This window comes from Sus scrofa, chromosome 3 (genome assembly GCF_054392235.1).
Source record: "Sus scrofa isolate SSC_HxYL_T2T_F1_AM1 chromosome 3, Sscrofa_HxYL_maternal_Yorkshire_Landrace_v2.0, whole genome shotgun sequence".
NCBI lineage: Eukaryota > Metazoa > Chordata > Mammalia > Artiodactyla > Suidae > Sus > Sus scrofa.
The window spans coordinates 127,444,106-127,460,067 of NC_139385.1; the positions used below are offsets into that span (position 1 = coordinate 127,444,106).

At 48.8% G+C, this 15,962-nt stretch overlaps 1 protein-coding gene across 4 annotated transcripts in view; it reads left to right on the forward strand.

Moving 5' to 3' along the window:
• The window catches only part of LOC102165540 (uncharacterized), a 1,338,477-nt gene that overhangs the window by 41,609 nt on the left and 1,280,906 nt on the right, over positions 1 to 15,962 (forward strand). The gene's annotated exons all lie outside the window — the stretch shown is intronic.

The window sequence follows — 15,962 nt, forward strand, 5'->3', positions numbered from 1 at the left end:
CAAAACAATTATGAGATGAGAGAGGCATAGATGGGAGGAAATTCTTTCATTTTTCACATTGTGAGCTAGAGATCCAATAGCCTGTTTATGAAGAACAATAAAGAAGATACATGAACTCAGTAAAGAGGTTGTTACAAATATATGGGGTGGTTTTGAAAGGCCAGAGTTTCTCCCCCCCCCCACCTTTTGGATAAAACTGCTGGCTAAGTATTAAAAGGTTTTTTTTTTTTTTTTCTTAAAAAAATTTTTCTTTTTCAAAAAGCAATAACTGGCACTAGCAGTTTGTTACAATTGGCAGAAAGAGTTATCACTTTTATTTAGGATTTGGAAATGCAATCAAAGAGGGGCAGATTGGAGCTTGAATTAAATGAAGCTTAAACAAGCAAAAAGAAAAATCTCCACTGGTCTTTTAAACAAACAAACACAAAAATTAACAGCTCCTTGTTGTTAATTTGAAACGATAAAATGTTTGACACTCACACTTGATAAAATGGTGCCAAGCAGAATGAGTGCTACTTTGTGTATGTGTGTGTGAAGTACCGAATGTTCTGATCATTTTAAAAAATAAAAGTCATTGTTTTGGGAAACTCTTCGGTGGAACCTGACCAGCTCATTGCCTGGAAAGTCACAGTGACGATTCATTCTGTTGGCTTTGGGGGAAATGATTCTCCCCAGGACAATTTAAGTAGACAAAAAAGCTGGGAAGATTGGTTCTGTTTAGCTGCCTGTTTTCATATTTGTTGTGTTTTGTAATTCCTGAATACCAAATTGCCCCTGAAGTTTGAAAACGTTCCTACTCATGAGTTGCCCTCAATTATTATTTCAATTTTGCTCGACTCATCCTCGTATAGAAGGTCTTCAGGAGTTCCCATTATGGCCCAGCAGGTTAAGAACGCGACATAGTGTCTGTGAGGATGTGGGTTTGATTCCTGACCTTGTTCAGTGAGTTAAGAATCCAATGTTACTGTGAGCTGTGGTGTGCGTCCCAGAGGTGGTTTGGATTCCCCGTTGCTGTGGCTGTGGTGTAGGCCAGCAGCTACAGCTCTGATTTGACCCCTATGCCTCAGGTGAGGCCCTTAAAAGAAAAAAAAAATGTGTTCCTATTATTTGGTAACTTATCTAGATCACAGCTCTCAGAATCAGAATAGACACAGAAAAAAAAATTCCCTTGAGATGATAAAAGACATGTCACAAAATATTTGCTCTATATTGCCAGCATTTTACCTCCATGTGTGTGGGTTCATTCAGGGTCCTTAAATTCCAACTAGAGCAGCACCCTCATTTTAAAACCCAGAGGGAGTTAGAAGTGAGATGAGGTCCTTCTGTGGGCGGGGCAATGACCATCAGCAGTGACAGCAGGTGGTCTGGTAATAAGACAGAGAAAAACAACAAAACAGATGCAAAAGCAAAGAATGCAGCAGCAGTTGGTTCTACTAAGTGAAAGGGGTATATTCTTTCCCAAGAATTTTATGTGTCAACTTGATAGGCCGTGGGGTACTTAGATATTTGGTCACACTTTATTCGGGGTGTGTTCTGGCCATGTGAGGGTGTTTTGGATGAGATTAACCTCTGAATTGATGGGCTGAGGAGAGCAGATTGCCCTCCCTCATGCAGGTGGGCCTCGTCCAATCAGTGGAAGTTTGAATAGAAGGAAAAGGCGTCTGACCTTCCTGTGAACAGCAAAGAATGCTTTCCTTCCTGACTGTCTTTGAACTGCGACATTGGCTTTTCCTGCCTCTAGACTCAGACTCAGACTCAGACTGGAACTTACACCATTGGCTTTTCTGGTTCTCCAGCTTGTAAATCTGAAGCTCTTGGGATGTCTCAGCCTCCATAACTTCATTAGGCAATTCCTTATAACTCCTTATAATCTATCTATCTAGCTAGCTAGCTAGCCTGTCTACCTGCTAGCTATCTAGCTATCTATCCATTCATCTCCCTCATCCTATTGGTTCCATTTCTCTGGAAAACCCAGACTAAGAGACCAAGTCTTACTTTGGTCTTGGGTCATGAAGGGCAGGGACAGGGCTTCTCTTGTCACTCAGGTCTCAGATCAGCTGTCCCCTCTTCTGGACTCTGCCCAGCACTGGCGCCTGTGTCTGTCATGCCTTCTCAGGGCTGCGTCTAACTGGCTGTTTCAGATTTTGAGCATCACTGCAACTTCTAGAATGTGGGCTCTGAGGGACTATGAGCAGCTGGTTTTTGCTGTCTCTGTGCCCACACACAGTGACTTATCACCTATAAACCCTTGTTGGATGAATGAAAGTTCTCTATCATCTTTCACAATGGCATTGAGTAGACATGGTTGAAGAGTTTTTTTTTTTTTTTTAAATAGCTAGAATTTTCTAAAAAATGTTAATGTTCAGAGAGAAAACTCTCAAGCTTTGTAAACACTGTTACCTTATCCCTGGGCACCCGCTTCCTCATCCCTCCCCCTCCCCCCGTTACCTGATAGTGTGAAATGACACACACGGGTAACTTCAGTTGTAGTTAACGATGTGGTTCAGGGGAACAATGCAAATTGGCTCTTATTTCCTCCATGAAACAATGCTGCACTAAGGGGTATATTCCTTATTCATGACTTTTTATAGAAACACTCGATACTTAAATCCTGAAGTAGATACTGGCTTGGAATCAGAGCCACAGTTGAATCCTGCTTCTTCCAGCAGATGCTTTGTAACTGGGGGCAAATCCTTTAACCTCTGTAGGTCTCAGTTTCCTCATCTACTCAGTAGGAAAGGACGCCCCACTTTACAGGGTGTTTGTGAGATTAAACTCAGTAATATATGTAGAGCACTGTGTGTATTACCTGGCACATAATAAATGCTCAATAAATTTTAATTCCCTTTCTCTCCCTTCTCCTTTCTCCAATTCAATCAAGGATTATGATAGATGTGTTTCTTGTGCAGTGTAAAGCTTTTAAAAGTGCATATAAATCAATTAAATAGGCCAATGCAATAATTGATTATGCAACATTTGTTTAAGAGATCCTGGGGAGAGGGACAGAAGATTGGGGGTTTGTGGAAAGCTCTAGAGAGCTCCCAGGAAGGGGCTGTTCAGACAAGGAATCCTGGGCGTGGCCCCTGCACCCCTGCTCTAAATTCTCCGTGGAAGGGTGGGTGGCATGAGGGGCCGTGACTTCTAATTCAGGAAAGTGACGCTGAGTGGCCCTGGCTGCTGGGCGGGCCCCCACAGGAAAAGGCAACGTGCTCTGAGAAGTCACCGAAGTGGCCATCTGCCCTGCCTTCCTTCTGCATGCAAGGTTCATGAATAAACCGTCTCAGTGAGGATGGAAGATAAGCCAGCTGACCCAATTCTGAGTTTCTCACCACTCACCTGTTGTGATGAGACAGGCACCTTTGCAGGCCCCCTTCCCCTCTGACTGCCTCAGTGCAGGAGGGCAGGACCCAGGGGGCCCCAGGGGGCTGTGTGTGTGGGTAACTCTGGATAACGCAGTTCCTGGCGGGTGGGAGTGCCCTGTGCCCCAGACAGAGCCGAAGGGGATTGGGACCTGCAAGGGGTGCTCCTTCAGTGGCCAGAGAATGGCCTCCAAAGGGACTCAGATTCCAGACAATCCTAAAAAAACAAAACCCTAGAGCATCTTCTTCCTGGGGGGAATTCTGTTTGCTCAGACGTGGTTCCTTGCTTCTCTGTACCCTTGCGGAGCCGTGTTTTAGAGTGGAATTAGGAGGCGCTCTTCAGAACAAGCTGCCCTGTAGCATGAGGTTGTCGCTGCCAGCTCTCAAGTTCAGGCTCAAGGACTTTCCCTTCTGGAAGCATCCCTTCCCGCTCCATCCTGTGCTCTCCCCAGGGATGGGGCGGGAGCTGTCACGGGAGGGTGCGACTCTCCTTCTCTGTGCTTTGTGAGTGTTACGAGACAATTCTCTGTGGGTTTCTTGCAGCTCTGCAAGTCTTGTGAGCAGAGGCACTGATGGCCTTTGTTCTAGACTCTGTCTTCTGGGATCTTTGTGTATGGCAAACAGCCTTGGAAGAAGCAGATAGTGTCTCTGGGCTAAGGAGCAGGGAGCAGGTATTTTTACTGTCCAGTAAATACAATGTCTCCCTCCAGGACAAAAGTCAGCTGGGTTTACACCCATTTAAAAAGGTTCAGGTTTCCTAAGCATGGCTTCCATCAGCTCTGAAGCAAACCCACTGCGCATGCAGATCAGTGAGGGCCCCTCCTCGTTGTCCCCAGGGGACTGGGCTGGACAAGAGGCACCAGTGCAAATGCGATGCGCATGCTGCTTGCAGGACCATGGGGGAATAAAGAGCTTTATTTCTGGCCCAAGAGTCTCTTATCTTCTGCCCATAAAACTGGGGCTAACTTGTGAGCTTGCAAGAGGATGAAATCTGGGACCCTCCATAGCTCTTGATGGTGAACAGAAGGAGACTGGTGACTGTCCAGGGCTGGGAGCAAGGCTGTGTCCACTCATAGGAGGCCAGCAGTACGCCCAGTAACAACCTGGGCAGCAACTTTCTCTCGGTGAACTCCCTCGCTCCTTCTGCCGCCCCTCCCCCACCATCTCTCCTTGTGTCCTGGCCTCCTCGGAACCTCCTCCTGTTAGGATTTTCTGCATCTCTGGAACTTATGAGATGACTGGGGTTTTATCTCCCCCACCTTTCCCTGGGCTGGATCTCTGGGCTCCAACAAGCTTTGAGGTCCTTCACTCCACAAGGAAGAGTTCCCGTGGAGCCTTCTGGACCTAACTTCTTCTCCCCTCCCACTCTGTCTCTTCCCTCTTTTTTCACATGCAGGCATGGTCTGGTACTTCTTTTTTCCTTCTGATCCGGTCCTTGATGGCCCACCTACCTCTGACCTATAACATACTCTTTGCAAATGCTTCCCTGAGATGGGCTCCCCTGGACTCAGTTACCCCTGCCGAGTCTTCAACTAAGATGCACCCACCGGAATTGAGTCTGAATCCTGGCTGCAGAGCTCAGAAGCCAGGGCACTTATGACAGAGGGCAACTGGCAGAGGCCCCTGTCCTCAAGATCTGTGACCGTGGCACATAGTATGAGGCAGCTTTTTGTACCACGGTTGGGAGAAGCTCATCTAACATTTCTTAACATTTCCCCAGTTGAATGAGTGGTCTATGGGTGCCTCAAGAATGCTCATCTGTCAGTTTCGACAGTGTAACAGAGTGTACATTATTTATGCTGAAAATAGTCTGTACCAAAGACGAGGCTCCAGTGGCAGCACCAATAAAGTCTTAAGCTTCGGCCAGACCCCCCTCCCTCGGAGGTGATTGACAAGGTAATTTTCTGTTGTGCATTACCAAACCAGACGGCACCACACACCCCAGCAGCCTCTGTAGCCCAGTGGCATCACTCAGGCCCTGTCTCGAGGTCTCCTACCGCAGGGTGGTCCGGTGACAGATCCTGTTCCAGTGGGCCATTTTGGGGGATGGTAGAGTCCAGAAACAAGGGTGGCTCTTGGGGGCTTGAGTCCACCTTCGACTCCCTCCATCAGGACCGTAGCCATAGAGCTGCCATTTATTGAGGCCCTACTATGTGCCAGCCCTGTGCTGAGGACTTTACCTGCATGATCTGTGGTTTTTGCACCAGTCTTAGGCAATAGGTACTCACATTGGAGGAAGCCGAACCTCCGGAGGACTCAGAGGGGAACTTGCCCCTCCTGTGTGCACCTCGGGAAGGGGGCAGGGAGGTGTGATTCTGTGAACTGTGGGCTGGATGTTTCTTTCTTTTCAGGGTCTCAAAGTTGGGAGCAAAGGAGGTGGGGAGGATGGTTTCCAGGGGGAGGAGCAAACTGAAGAGTTCTAGATGGTTCTTGTCTGTTTTCTGAAAGGCTGTTGAAGGCCCTTGCCTTTAAATTTGGCCACATCAACCCAAATCCCTGCCACGTGTTTTGAATGCAGAATATGGAACCCAGAAGCTTTGGTTTCATTTTACATGCGGTAAGACCCGCTCAGACAAACTGCCTCAGCCCTGAAAATGCAGAGAGTACAGAGCAGCACACAGTAGGTGCAGAGAAGCACACAGTAGGTGCAGAGCAGCACATGGCAGGTGCTTACTTGTTTGTGTAATTAATTTGAGTCACTTCTTAGGGACACGGCTCTCAGTCATGGCACGGCCCACATGATCTTTCAGATGATGCTTTTATTTTATTTTATTGTTTTGTCGTTTGCCTTTTTAGGGCTGCACCTATGGCATATGGAGATTCCCAGGCTAGGGGTCGAATTGGAGCTACGGCTGCCAGCCTACGCCACAGTCGCAGCAATGCCAGATCCTTAACCCACTGAGCGAGGCCAGGGATCGAACCGACAACCTCACAGTTCCTAGTCAGATTGGTTTCCACTGTGCCACCACGGGAACTCAGGTGATGCTTTCAAATGTTTTTCTGTGACCTGGGAACAGCAGGGATCTGGGAGTGCAGTGTGTTGCCAGAAGGAACCTGCCTGATTTACTCAGAGGCTGTTACCTTAGATTGGAGGCCAGGAGTTTGAGGCTGGGCTTCATTAGCTAAAGATTCACTGATGCTCTGAGCCCCTGCAACTCAGGATCTCAAGGGACCGCAGTATCTTTTTAATGGTGTTTGTGGACAAAAAGAGTTGGGGGGGGGCACCCATTGCTGGCAATGGGAAAAATCCAGTTTTTATTCCCCCTTTCTCTGAGCATGAGCTTGTATCAGAGAGCAGGAAGGCCAGGCTGGCTTCCTGCAGAGGCCAGATCTCCTGCCTTCGCCCTATGTTTATCTCCCGGCCACAGAGCACGGCCTGATTGGAACTGACTTTCCCCCAGGCGCTCAGCGCAGGCCTATTAGGCTGACAGTCTGTAATGTGTTGGGAGAGGCCCGAGTTAGCACTGCTCCCAGGTAAGCCTCCCTTTGTCCCTCGTGGGTGGAATCACAGATGCTCCCCGACACCTGCATGTGCCTGGGCCCATGACAGGCTGAGTGGGGGACTCCTGCAGGGCAGGCCTGAGGCAGAGGGCTGCCCAGGAGTTACCTGTGAGTTCAGAGAGGAAGCCTGCTGGGCTTTTGCCAGACCCTGGGGCAAGGTGGAGATGGGCAGAGAGTCAGAAGATCGGCTTCTTGTCCTGGTCCAGCTGTCAACCAGCTGTTTGGTCTTGAACAAGTCTTTCTGGGCCTCAGTGTCCCCTTCTGTACAATGATGGGATTGGACTCTGAGATTTCTAAGAGTCCTTCTCCCTTTGATATTCTAGTTCCTTCTTAGCCCTCAGCCCCTCTTCTGCCCCGACTCCTGGACACAGCATGGAATTGATCACACAGCTGGTGCTTGGTAAATACTCTTTGGCCAGCATTATGCACCACAGCCCAGATCTCTGAGCACAAATGGTCCCTCAGCCTTCCTTTCACCTCCCAGAGATCTGGGACTGTGGGCCTCACCTCCCACCCTGCTAGAGAACTGCTTGCACCGGTTTCTGGAGCTCTCGATCACTCACTTAAGGATGCCTACTGTATACATGGCTCTGGGCTGGTGGGGCTGTGGATGCAGAGGTAAATGAGGCACCAGCCCCCCATTTGTTATCACTGGCTAGCCTGGGAGGAAGGCCCAGCCGTTGGTTACGTGGGCACTCTTGCCATGGAGTAGCATCACACTCAGTTCAGGAGACATTTACGTCCTGGGGCTTCCTGCCAGTGCTCCATCTTCCAGAGCATACATTCAAGGTCTTTGCTAGAGCTTCAGCCAAGAAGTTGTCATTGCATAGATGCTTGTTACTCAAAGCAGCATCAGCATCACCTGCTGCTGTTGGATGCGCAGCTCTCTGTCCCATCTGATTCTGAATCAGAATCTGCATTTTAACAAGACTTCCATGGGATGTGGATCCACAGTAAAGTTTGGGAAGCTCTGGCATTGGTCATTCTCCATAGGCCTGAGGCGAGGCTCTCTGGGCTCCCACAGCCCCTCCGTAGCCCGTGGCCACTATTAGCCTTTTAGGTGATACACTCGTTCTCGCTGAGGCCTCAGCGGAGGACCCCAGGCCCCTGTGTTGACTCCCTCATGTCTTTGGTTGAGAATGGCTTGCACAGAATCACCCCCATTTTTGGACCTTCGAACTCACTTATTTGCAGAAAGTCTTCCAACATTTCAAACTGAACAAAGTTTAAAAAAATCCCATAGACTATGGGAGACATAGCTGAACCTTTTCCTTCTAAGCACATACATACACTTGGCGAGAGAGAGAGAAAGAAAGAGAGAAAGAGAGAGAGAAAGAAAGAGAGAAAGAGAGAGAGAGAGAGAGAGAGCCTTTAAAAAAGAGATTGCTGGGAGAAAGAAAGAGAATGAGAGAGAGAGAGAGAGAGAGAGAGAGAGAGAGCGAGAGAGAGCGAGAGCCTTTAAAAAAGAGATTGCAGGGAGTTCCCGTCACGGCGCAGTGGTTAACAAATCCGACTAGGAACCATGAGGTTGCGGGTTCAATCCCTGGCCTTGCTCAGTGGGTTAAGGATCCGGCATTGCCCTGAGCTATGGTGTAGGTTGCAGATGCGGCTTGGATGCCGTGTTGCTGTGGCTCTGGCGTAGGCCCGTGGCTACAGCTCCCATTAGACTCCTAGTCTGGGAACCTCCATATGCCACGGGAGCAGCCCTAGAAAAGGAAAAAAAAAAAAAAAAAAGATTGCCCATGTCATGAATTCTTAAGCAGGGTCTGTGTAAGGTCTGTGGTTGGAGCTTGCTGTTACATCTGTGATCCTCTGAATTAATACATGGGATGTGTGTTTATGTGCATTTTCCTGGTGAGAGATGGGGTCCATGCTTTTCCAGAATCTCAAAGGAGTCTATGACCTAAAAAAGTCAAAGAGCCCTTGGCCTTGGTCCAAGTCTGTTTCCTGGGATTTATTGAACACCTCGCTGTTTGGAGACAAATCAGGGACTAACTGAAGGGTTCTTTATGAAAACAACCTCAGGGCTGCCAGTTAGGCATGACTTTCCTTTCCTCTCTCCACTCCTCTAAATTTCTCTTTGTTCTTCCTATTATCTCTATCAAGGGCTATTTTCAGGGCTGATTGGAAACGGAGAATGGGTCTGGCAGCACAGCGACAGGAGAGCGTGTTTGCTGGAAAAATCATGGGCTCTAGTTGAGAGCAAAGGCAATTAGCCCTCAGAATTGGCCCATATTCCTTCCTTTCCTTTCCCCCTTTTTTAAAAACAAGCGAAACCAGTGAAGCCATTTTCCAGAAAATGGCAAAGAGCAGATTCAGGTCTGCAATTTCCTTGTCTCTGCCCAGGTGACTGTTCTGGGACAGGCGCCATGTCACCGCGCTCTGGACTGAACCGGGTGTTCTGGTCTCAGGGGCTGATTCTCTATTCATCCTCCGAGGGCTTTGCGGCACCGTGGGTGGGGAGCGCCTCTGGGGTACGTCTGTTCCGGGGGGCTATGAGACCAGCCCCGCTGGGTAGAAGCGAGGCCACCATGCCCAGCACTGTTTGCCCTCAACCCCCTGAACCTTTAACCCATGTGGCTGCAGGAGGGCCACGGGTGACATCGATGATGCAGCTAGAAGCACGTCCACGGACCCCCAGGCTGGCTCTTGCTTTCAGTTTCTGACCTGGTGCTGGCTTGATCGCTCGTGTCTGGATGCAGATGGCTGGCTCTTGGCTCTCGAAGGCAGACAGTCAGTTTTCTCTCTTTGTGCTGTGCCTCTGCTGAGAATGTGGCACTCATTTTTCCCCACCTTTCCCACCACTTCAAATCTTCCTGGCCACTTCTAGTGAGGGGTCCCCTGAGCCCAACCCCAGCGCCTTGCTAGGCTTTGCGCATTGCAAGGGGAGAGTTGACCAACACAGGCGTTTTGCTTCAGCCAATCAGCTTTACTTACTACCTCCAGACACACCTGTGACCCCCATCCCTGCGTCACATGTACCACCTTCTTGATCTTTCTACTTAAATCCTAGCTCTTTCAGGTCCCACTTCCCTAACAGTTATAGCATCTCCCATCTGCTGTATTCACCCAGCCTCCTTTCAGGCCCAGATTTTTCTTTCACTTGCCTCGGGCCTATGCACCTCTCGTGGGCAGGCGGCTCGTTTACTCGATGCCGCCTCTCCCATCCCTGGGCTCTAAGCAGTGTCTTCTTTATGTTGGGCTGAGCGCTGCCTCAGTATCTTCTCTCCACTGGTATGTGTCCTCTGGGATTGCGCAGTGGGTAGAAGTGCAGGCTTTGGAATCAATAGAGTGGAGTTTAAATTTCATCTCACATTTACTGGCTGTGTGACCTCAGGAAAATCACTTAACCTCTCTAAGCATGCGTCTTCTCATTGCGAACCGAGGCTAATAATAATACCCATTTCAATAAGTTGTTGTGAAGATTAAAGATCTTTGAGGCATAGAGTGGACCTGAGAATAGTAGCTCTGGTTGTAATTTTACTTTCAGCCTTGCTTAAACAGTCTCATTTGGCCTTAAACTGCTCTCATTTCATCTCATTTTTCAGGTGTGTGTCTGGGTGACTCAGCTGGCCTGAGCACTTGGAGGGGAGGGCCTTATCTTCATTTCTATCCGCAGCCCACTGTTCTTAGCAGGGCTGGGGGCACTATATGTACTCATCAGTGGGTGCTTGATTGAGTCAAACCAGTAAGAAAACTGCTGCTCCATATGTGTGTGCATGAAAAACTCACAGGTCATTCAGATTCAGCCTTGCTGAACCAGGCTTGGTGGGTTGTCACCGAGTGGTACAGTGATTCCCCTAACCCCTTCTTGTCTCTCCACATGGCCTTGAAAAGGCACAAAAGTAGGGCTCCGTCCCCTGAAGGAGATGGGACACACTCCCAGTGCTGTTCTGAAGGGGGTTGCCTTTTGAGCGGTGGCACGCAGCCATGAGTCAGCCTGGCAGTGGGTGGTGGCACTGCCAGTCTGAGAGCCAGGGGGTGCAGCAGGTCCCTCCCTCTGATAGGGTGAGAGGTACGGAAGTGTATGGTGGTAACACTGGGGGCAGGGTCCGTGTAGAACACTGCTCACAGCAGCGTTGCTGGCCCACATGGGTGCTCACTGGGAGCAGGTGCAGGGAGCCGAGGGCCCAGGGTCTGACGGATTCCAGTGGTTAGAGGGTGCTGGTTCCCGCTCCCTTTATAGGGTGCCATGCTCACCATGGAACATCTCGAAGGTGACTTTCTGGGCTGCTGAGACACGGAGAAAACCACACTCCAGGGGGAGGCTGTCTGGACCATCCTTCTGTCCTTTAGGTCTCCCACTGCCTGTTTTTCTTCCGGCCCCAGGCAGGTTCTAATGCTTTTGAGACCGGATGCCTGTGAGAGCCACTGATGCTGGGGTTTATTAGTATGTGTCCCCCTGGGAGCGAGCTCCCCAAGGGAGAGGGGGCTGTGGTTTCACTTCCGTGTGATCAAGGCAGACTGTGGGGAAGAAGAAAGCGTGGAGATGAAGGACTGGCTGCTTTAATGAAGAGAGCGAATCTTTCATAGTTTATGTGCCACCCGGGCCCCTTGCAGTGAGTAGGTTTGTATTCTACGAAAACACTTTTATTTATTTATTTATCGCCAAGGAAATTGGATTAGGGGGACATTAAAGGTGGGGGAGGGAAAGGCAGAAAGCAGAGCTCACAGCAAGGCGCAACTTTGGCCGGCGGTGCTTGCCAACCAAGGAGGAAGAGGAAAGTGACTCGTTAGAAGGTGCTCTCCCCGGCTTCCTGGAAGAGGGGCCGCCTGCTCCCACAGCACTGCCTAAAGAGAAACCAAACTCCAGTTGGGCAACAGCCCCGGGCAACCAGCCTCACCTGTTACATGCCTGCCTGGGAAGGGGTCGCTCCCCTGGGCAGTGATGCTTCAGCCTGGCTGTGGTGGTGGGAGGCTCTGCCTACCAGGTACAGGGGCACCAGCCAGGAAGACTGGAACCCCAGCCGGTTTCTCTCCTTGTAGCCTGGGGTCTTAGACTGCAGTAGCTCATCCCCTGTGAAGGGAAGCGTATTAAGGTGGAGTGTGCAGAAGCCCTCTTCAGAGTGGGCCTGAAGCAATGGGAGATCAATTTTTTAAAAACATGTTATTGAAGTATAGTTGATTTGCAATGTTGCATTAATTTCTGCTGTACAGCAAAATGATCCAGTTGTACACATATACATTCTTTTAAAATTCTTTTCTGTTACGGTTTATCACAGGACACGGGATATAGTTCCCTGTGCGATACAGCAGGACCTCGTTGTTTGTCCGTTCTGTATATTTCTAGTTTGCATCTGCTAATCCTAAATTCCCACTCTACCCCTCCCCAACCCCCGTCCCTCAGCAACCACAGGTCTGTTTTCTATCTCTGTGAAGTCTGTTTCTTTTCTTTCTTTTTTTTTTTTTTTGGCTTTTTAGGGCTGTACCTGCAGAATATGGAAGTTCCCAGGATAGAGGTCACATCGAGCTACAGCTGCTGGCCTACGCCACAGCCACAGCCACGCCAGATCCAAGTCTCATCTGTGACCTACACCACAGCTCACGGCAATGCCGGATCCTTAACCCACTGAGTGAGGCCAGGGATCGAACCTGCATGCTCATATATACTAGCCACAATGGAAACTCCTTGTTTCTGTTTTACAGATAAGTGCATTTGTGTCATATTTTAGATTCCATATATAAGTGATATCATATGCTCTTTGTATTTCTCTTTCTGACTTACTTCACTTAGTATGAGACTCTCTTGGTCCATGTTGCTGCAAATGGCATTACTTCATTTTTTATGGCTGAATAGTATTCCATTGTCTATGTGCCACATCTTTATTCATTCATCTGCTGATGAATATTTAGGTTGTTTTCATGTCTTGGCTATTACAAACAGTGCTGCTATGAACATCGGGGTTCATATATTTTTTCAAATTATAATTTCGTCCACATGTATGCCCAGAAGTGGGATTGCTGGATCATATGGCAACACTATTTTTAGTTTTTTGAGGAACTGCCATACTGTTTTCTATAGTGGCTCCACCAATTTGCATTCCCTCCAATAGTATAGGAGGGCTGCCTTTTCTGGGAGATTAAAGGACTCTAAGGAGACCAGATATTGCAAGAGCTTATGTTAAATAGACCAGGTGGGGAAGACCTGGAGAAAAGTGTCCCTGGAGTTTGTCCAGGAGCTTCTCACCAGGAGGAGAGGGCAGGGATGATTGCAGGGCGTGGCAGGGGGTCCACCACTTTCTTTCTTCATCTACCGCTGAGTGGAGAACACTCCAAAGATCTTGTGGGGAGTGGGATAGGATCCTTGAAGGAGGGGCTCTGGATCTATGAGTTGCTGCTTGAGGAGAGCCACCAGGAGAGCAATGCTGCTTGAGGGGTCATGAGAAACAAGTATTTATTGTGTTAAGCCACTGGGATTTGGGGTTGTTTGTCAAAATAGTTAGCATATCCTGCCTGATACAAGGCTTAACTTTGCTTCTGGCTTTGCAAGCATTAGCCCAGTCCGTAGACAGGACTCATTCAATCAACAAACACTTTCTGGGAATTCCCGTTGTGGCCCAGCAGGTTATGAACCTGACTAGTATCCATAAGGATGTGGGTTCAATCCCTCGCCCCCGCTCAGTGGGTTAAGGAGCTGGCATTGCTGTGAGCTATGGTGTAGGTCACAGATGTGGCTTGGATCCAGCATTGCTGTGTCTGTGGTGTAGGCAGGCAGCTGTAGCTCTGATTCAACCCCTAACCTGGAAACTTCCAGGTGCAGCCCTAAAAAAGCAAAAACAAAACCAAAAAACCCATTTTCTGAGCACCAGCTGTGAGCTAAGCAGGCAGTGGGGATGGGAGTGGGGGGCAGCCTGATGAGCCTTAAGCAGACAGAGACAGAGAGAACTTCGGAGTAGAAGGGGTGAAGCCTACCAAGCTGGCTTAGCGCACACCTGGCCCAGGTCCCAGGACAGACATTGACCTTGCTTTGTTCAGCTCTGAGTCTGTACCTGTCAGCTGTGGTGGTAGGGGTGGGCCGTGTGACTAGTCTGACCATCAGACTTCAGACTTTATACAGTGTCCTTGGAAGATGTCACATCCCACACCCAGCAGGTCACCTGGGGTCTGGATCACTCTGAAAGCCACTCAAGAGAAAGGAGTGCAGCTTCCCCACACTTTGAATGATAAATAAAGTCCTTCCACCTCATGGCTTTTACATGGGCAAAGAGAAGTGTGGATAAAGAGAGAAATGACGTTGGTACCCTCTGTGTGCTTGGTGGAACGTGGTGAGGACAAGCAAGGGGAGTGCTCTCAGCAGTCGACCAGATGCCCCACTCCAGGTAGCGCTGGCAGCAGGCCTGAGAGATGCTGGCACATCTCCCCCTGAGCTGTCCACCAGCTTCTCTCAGGGCCACCAAGCTATCGCAGCACATGCATCTTTAATTTTTTCAATTAACAACAATATAGAACAAATGGAGTGGAGTTTTAATTATTCATAATTCATTTAGGAATAAAATCTCTGTAAACTAAAGGAAAGGAAGGGTCATATTACCTGTTCTTAAAAAAAAAAAAAAAAGAAGAGCAGTGAAAGAAGAGGGAAAAATCTACTTATAGTGACCTAATTTTTCTGAAGCTTTCCCTTTGGTCCATGCAGTTAGAGACAAGAGAGATAGATGGGAGAAATCACCTTCTCCGCTAGTGGATCAGAGGGCTCCCTTTTACCCCCACCCGACTGGTCACTGATGCACTGTGTGACCTGCAGCCTATCACTGTCCCTTTCTGTGTCCACATGGTCTGTACCCACCCAAAGGACTGAGATGCCTAGGGCTGTTGGTGCAGAATCATTTCAGATCCCACATGTTGACAAATGTTGGCAGAGTACCTTTAGGGTGTGCATATGCGGTGGGTTCCCAGGGGACACTGACAGGACCTCCACCCACCAAGAACTTACAAGAAGGCATCCATAAACATGTGCCTCTATTCAAACATATGCATCTATACATAGGCCCCCAGCACACGCAATGCACCCACACCCAGAGCCTTCATGGAATCCCAGATTGGGAAGGGAAACCAGGACATCTTTAGGACCTAAATGTTGTAGTCGAAGGATCTGGGTTCAGAGGAGGGTAGCTGGAAGAGGTACAGGGGTCAGAAAAGGCTGCTCCTGAAGTCAGCCTTGAAAGATAGGGAGGGCTTAGTAAAGGCAGGAAAGAAGGGAGGGTATTACAGGTGAGGGATGTGGGCAGAATTATGGAGGTGGGTGGGAATGAGCCTGGTCCCAGAGGGCAGAGCATCAGTCCATAGCAGCGGCGGTGGCTCCATGTTGGGATCCGAGTTCTGATTCCTCCCTCAGCCTATCCTGCACTGTGCTGGTTCAGACCAACATCATCTCTTGCCTGGTCTCCCTACTTTCATCGTCATGCAAGAATCTCTTTGAAACATCTATTCTGAGGCTTCCCGCATTTGCTTAACCTCTTTAATGACTTCCCATAATCTCCAGAGTGGAGTCTAAGCATTTGCACGGGAAAGACCAGACCTTCTGCATATCAGCTTCTCCTCCTGTCTGTCATCACTACAGTCACCAGTCAAGCTAGATTCTCCAGTCAACTCTCCTATTCTTGAATCATTACACATGTTGTTACCTCTTCACCCTGTCTGCCAGATCTCATCCATTCTGAAAGACTCATGTTAAATGCCCTTTGTCTGAAGGAACTTTTTCTCCTTCCTCCCTGTACTCAAAATCCTCTATGAATTCGATGCTTAGTAAAGGCTTGCTCCACTGAACTAATTTGAGATTGGCTTAGGACGTACAAAGAGTATAGGTAGAGGGTAGCATGATGTAAGGTTGGATTAGGACGGTGGCACAATACATCAGGATTATTGGTTACATGTGTCAGAACCCCAGATGAGTTGCTTGAATGAAAGAGAAGGGATGTAATGGTGCCTGTGCTGAACTCAGAGTAGACAGGACTTGAGCCAGCCTCAGAACTCTCTCCTCTCTACTGGTCTTCTCTCTTCCCTGTTTCCTTCTGTGTGGGAGTTTTATCTCTCAAGCTAGTAGTTCCCATGCGGTGGAACCAAGGATGCAGATGACTCCAGCTTAGATCCCTATAACCTCACACA